The following is a 6,000-nucleotide window of genomic DNA, read 5'->3' as shown; positions in this document are numbered from 1 at the left end:
CATTCACGAGTTCTAGACACACTAGCCAAGCTCAAAGTTGCCTTCGCCTTAGATGTGACAGGTTGATAATTTCTGAGGGTTTGGTCCTAAATCCCTATTTCAATTATTTAAATTAATTGTTTAATTTAATATTTTCCTTGATGTTACTAACGTGTGTATTGTTTTGATAGAAAGAGATACGAGGCAACAAAGTAACGTGTTTAATTGTTCTATTTCTTTAGAAAGCATGCTTAGATTATTTTAATTCCTAGTATCATGTTAGGATGCTTTTATTGCTTTCTAGTATCATGATTAGGTTGCTTCCTATTTTCTTATATCATAATATTTCAAACATTATCCCACACTTGAGCCCCACTGTGATCATACACTTAAGCATGGTGGCGTCCAAAGGGAAGGAAGCTAGAGCAAAAGAGTCGCCAACAAGTTTTAGGAACTTGTAAACCGTTCACAGGGTGAAGGTTACACCCCTTCACGATCCATGAGATCGCTAACTCCATAGTGGTCTGGAACCATGACTGGATATTCGAGGATGAAGGTACAAATCCAACCTATAAGAGATTGAACCTGCCCTAAAAATAGGCCTCTACTTTATTATTCTCTTATTCATGTGCGCTTTCTGACTGACATACAATCAATAGATTAACTCTAAACCTGTTTAGTCTATGTTGGTTGAATTTAATGCACAAATAAATCTATTATTGACAATCACTTGAATTATAATCATATTAGCCTAAACAAGATTATTAATTATCTTATTAAGCGTGATTACAAGTACAAATTCCCTTTTAACATGCATAAAAGGCGTGATCAAGCAATAACAATAATAAATATAATAAGCAACATAATAACAATCATCATAATTATAATAATAATCATAATAACAATCATAATTAAAACAATCATGATCATGTTAAAGCATAATATTAATAGCAAGATCCTAGGCATGATACTAACAAGATTAATAACAAATCCTAGCATGTCACTAAACAATAAAGATCAAAGCTTTAAACCTAACATGGTATTAACATGATATTAGAAAAGTGTAAAAGGCACCCTAAACATGATACTAGAAAGCAACAGAAACATCCTAACATGATACTAGGAATTAAACAAATTTAAACATGCTTTCTACAAGAATAGAGCAATAAGATTACATACTTTGATGCCTCGTACCTCTTTCTAATAACAAAATACACGCGTTAGTAACTTCAAGGAAAATAATAAATCAAAAAATTAAATTAAATAATTGAAATAGAGATTTGGGACCAAACCCTCAGAAATTATAACCTTTCACGTCTAGGGCGAAGGCAACTTCGAACTTGACTAGGTTTGTCTAGTGCTAATGTATGAGGAATTGTGAGAGAGGGAAGGTTTAGAAAAAAAAGAGAGAGAAGAAAAGCTTCTAGCTTTAGAGAGAGAAAGAGAGAGATGATTGTAGATTATTATTGAAAAAAGGAGAGATATGACCTCTATTTATAGGAAAAAAGAGAGTCGAAGAATAAGAAAAGAATCCGAATTCGAATCGAAATAAAACTTGTCGGTCAGCAGTTTTTGCGAATTTTGTTTTTATCATAACTTTTGATCCAGAAGTTTAAATAAGTAATATCATATGTCGTTGGAAAGATCTTGAAGTCTACTTTCCAACCCATTTTGAATCAGATTAAAATATTTTGTAGATAAAAGGATATGGCTGAAATAGTGGGACGGTATCAGTTTTGGATAGAGTTTGGTATTCTATTCATATCTTTTTCGTTATAACTCGGAATTAATATTATAATGTATCATTGGAAAGATAATTTCAAGATCTATCCAACCATATAAGATTTGGATAAAAATCATGAGGCAAGAAAATAATATCTGACTTTCTTTGAACATCTTTAAATTCAAATAGAATTAGGACTTCAAAAAGGAAAGTTTTAAAAAAGGAAAGTTTTATTCAATTTCAAACTCTATGATTTTATCTTTTCAAAAAGGATAATTAAGATCTTTTAGAAACTTATAAAAGTTTCTAATTAAATCCTAATTAGTTTAGGAATGGGATTACACCCTTGGACCCTCCACATGATCATTGGGTCGTAGGTAAAATTCGGTTTGGGTCCAATTTAGTATTTTGGCCATAATTTCCTCATTATTCATCGGAATTGGGCTTATAATATATCGTTGGAAAGGTCTTTTCAAACCCAATTGAACTACACCATTATTGGACCCATATCATGGACCAAACAAAACTGGACTGCACGTTTTTCATAAATAGGGTAAGAAAAGAAATATTTTCAAAAACAGAAAGAAGAGATATTTTAACAAAAAACATCCTCATCACTAGAATTTTCACGCTTTCACTTTGTTCGATAATCAAATGACGTGAAAGGTATTCATCACTGGGTTTGGTTTTGGGGAGACACATTTGGGTGTCTACAGAATCCCCCACTTTGACTAAGTTTGGAGAAACGCAAGTTTCGAAAACGAAAGTCAAAGTAGCGATAGGGACGGAGAATGATTCAGAACGTTCTGCAATCCTAAATCATTCTTGTAACGCCGATACCTGCAAACTAGCGTTAGTTAAACAGATAAAAGAGTTAAGAAACGCGTATCTTGCACCGTCGAGCACAAGTGTGCGCCGTATCCGTTAGGAATTAGGCCGAACGTAGCTCTAACCGAACGTCGCACAAGTGTGTGTACCTCAAAAAGGTCTTTTTAAGGGTTGTAACGTGGTTAGGCTAAAGGTCTGAAGAAGAAGGGGATAAAAGGCTCAAGACCCTAGATAAGCCCCCAAGGTGTGCAACCTTACTTTTGAAGCTTTGTATTTGTGTGCTTGAGGTTTCCTCACTTTTGAACTCTTTTCTTTTATATTTTTTGCTCTCTCTTTTTTTCGCTTTTGCATTTTTCATATTTGAATCTTTTCTATAAGTGTGGGCAATCCCGATCATGCGGTCTATCACTCACTTGGCATTCATGTTTCTCAGGCACGGTACCGAGCACTCGATAAGAAACGCAATCCGAGACGTGTCCTTATCAAATATATTTTCATATCAAAGACATTGGAACACTTGCCCTTTTTTACACTTTATTGTTTTTGCTATTTTAATCTTTTGATTCACTTAAACTTTTGTTCTTTGAAAATTGCATAAGTTACACACTATCCCATCCCAAGGTTGGGTAGATGTGGGTTGAAGAAAGAAAGGTCTATCATTAGACGAAGCTCAAAGTGGTTTATCAAGAAAAGATTGTATATATGAAGGGTGAAAGGTATAACATGGCTACAAGAGGTGCCTCTAATCATGGGTATACCTTGTGCTTAGTTCGAAATGAACCTTTTTTTTTTTTTTTGGGAAATGTAATGCAATGATCATGTGCAAGGAAATAAATGCTCATTTTATTAAAGGGAGAAAAGAAACATACAAAATAAAAATCTAAGGAAAAAGGTGCCTATTGCTAGACTTATTGGGGAAAGGAAAATGGAAAAAAGAAAAAAAGGTCACGAAATCTTGTCGCTGAAGCTCGCCTTGTGTCTTATGCTTTATCATTACTCGGACTTCTTGTTGTTTAGAGGTATGGGAAGCTTGTTATTGTCAATTAGATATTGGATGACTTCTTTTAGCTTCCAACAACTCTCAGTAATATGACCCCTACCTTGATGGTATTTGCAGTGTGCATCTGGATTCCAACTAGGTAACCTCTTCTTAGGTGCGGGATCTTGAATAGGTCCAATGGGAGTTATGAGACCTTTAGAATGAAGGCGATCGAATGCTGTGTCATAACTTATGCTAATAGGTGTAAAGGTTCTCTTTTGCTCTCGTTTGTTCATGGCAAGGACCTCATCCAAGTTAAGCGTGCTAAAGTTGTTTGCGTGGATAGCTTTGGAAGAAGAAGGATTGTCGTTCCTCTTTCCTTTCCAGCCACTGTTATTATTGTTACTAATCATGGCCTTCTTGTGCGGAGGAAAATGAAGGAGACTTGAATCAGTGAGGTCTTGAACTCGATCTTTGAGAGCGAGACATGCTTCGGTGGTGTGACCACGACCTCTATGGTATCGGCAATAAGATTTTGGGTCCCAATTGGGATACCGTTTTTCAGGCGAAGGGTCTTGACTGGGACCAATGGAGCGAATGAGACCTTGATCGTGGAGACAGTCAAAAGCTTCATTGTAAGTCATCCCTATTGGTGTGTATTCTTCAATGGTCCGTTTTGCCCGTGGCTTAGGAGCATTGAGTTCTTCATTAGATCCTTGGTAAGAATTTTGTTCAACAACCATCATCCGATTTGCTAATCCTTCTACCACATTCAAGAGCATGGCAATGACATCTTGCAGTTTTCGAACGTCTTCTTTTAAACTTGACGAGTCTTCCTTGATATTATCTAAGAAAATAAATTCATCCTCCTCAATCACGGCGACTTCATCAAGAGAGGTTATATAAGATGTCTCGATCATGGGCTTACCTACAGGTGTGATAAGGAGTGAAGGATCGAAGGGTGTTTGATCTTCTGCGATGGCTAGAATCTCGAAAGTTTTATTGTCATCAATCAGATCTTGAATAGCTTCTTTGAGTTTCCAACACTCCTCAGTGTCGTGACCCTTTCCTTGGTGATATTTGCAGTGCTTATTAGGATCCCACTTGGGTGACCTAGCTTCTGGAACTGGATCTTTGATAGGCCCTTTGGGCATGACTAGTCCTTTGTGGTGTAGTTTTTCGAAAGCTATTTCATAACTCATACCAAGTGGAGTGAACACTCTTTTCGACCTTTGGATTCGTGGTTTGGAGGTGATCGTAGCATGTACTTCATTAATGGGAGAGGAAGAAGAAGGATGGTCATTCTTCTTTCCTCTCGCACCATTATCTTTCAAAAGGTCATCTTCAATGTCAATGCCTATATTATACACAACCTTGAAAGTATTTAAGTTGTGTTGATATTTTAAGTGCTTTGCATATTTTCCTTGAAGATTCTTGATGAACATCCTCACTGATTCTTTTTCGGAGGGCACCTCAATCATCTTAGCGGAAGTTTCCCTCCACTTGTTAAAGAAAGAAGTAAAGCCTTCATTCTCTTTTTGTCTTAGTATCTCAAGTTGTTTGTAATCGGTTTCGACTTGAATATTACATTTATATCTATCAATGAAAGCGTTTACAATAGCATCCCAAGTAGAGGTTTTCTCTTTATCAAGAGAAAAGTACCATTGCTGACAAACAGTTTCTAAAGATAGAGAAAACATAGAATGAAAAGCTTTCTTATCTATTCCCTTAATATTCATTACAGTTTCAAAGGCTCTTAAATGAAAATAAGGGTTATCCATTACCTTGAATTTCGGGATGTCGTTGGCATTGAACTTCTGCGGAAGAAGATCCTTGTCCACCGAGACCCCTTGTGAGCTAGTGCCCTGGAATCTATAGTCATTGGATAATCTGCTCAAACTTTCTTGCATGAGCTCCATTTGTTGTTGTCTCACAGGGTCATTGATTTCGAGAGTCAGATTCTTCAACATTTCAGCCATGTTAGCCACTTGTCCCTTGAGTTCATTGACTTCTTCCCGACTTGCCATTATCTTCTTAGCTTTCCTTTTTCGACCGATTGGCTTATCAAAAAGTTGAACTTGAATAAAGGTGTTGTCTTTGATTAATCGTCCTTCTCTCCTTGACCAAGTACTGTGGAAAGGGAAATTAAGGGATATTCATTGTTAATTATTTGACTCAACTCTATTCAATATGCAATGGATGGAAGAAGGTAGGAAGAATGAATATTGTGACATGGGGAAAACATGTAGAGAATAGAAAGATGATGTAGATGGAGAGATATGAAAAAAATTAGGAATAGAATGTACCCCTAACTCAAATGTCGAAAAAAAACCGACTCATGCATGAACCCAAGACATGGTCATGGTGACTATATAAAGTGTGTGCTAACACTAGTGAGTGTATGTGACATGTTAAGGCTCTTGTGTAAGACCATGCGGCTAGACTATGTGACTAGACTCAATTAAGGACTTAACAAAGGTACTGTTTATTA

This window comes from Chenopodium album, chromosome 14 (assembly GCF_948465745.1).
Source record: "Chenopodium album chromosome 14, dcCheAlbu1.1, whole genome shotgun sequence".
Lineage (NCBI taxonomy): Eukaryota > Viridiplantae > Streptophyta > Magnoliopsida > Caryophyllales > Amaranthaceae > Chenopodium > Chenopodium album.
Note: the sequence above shows the minus strand (reverse complement) of the source record.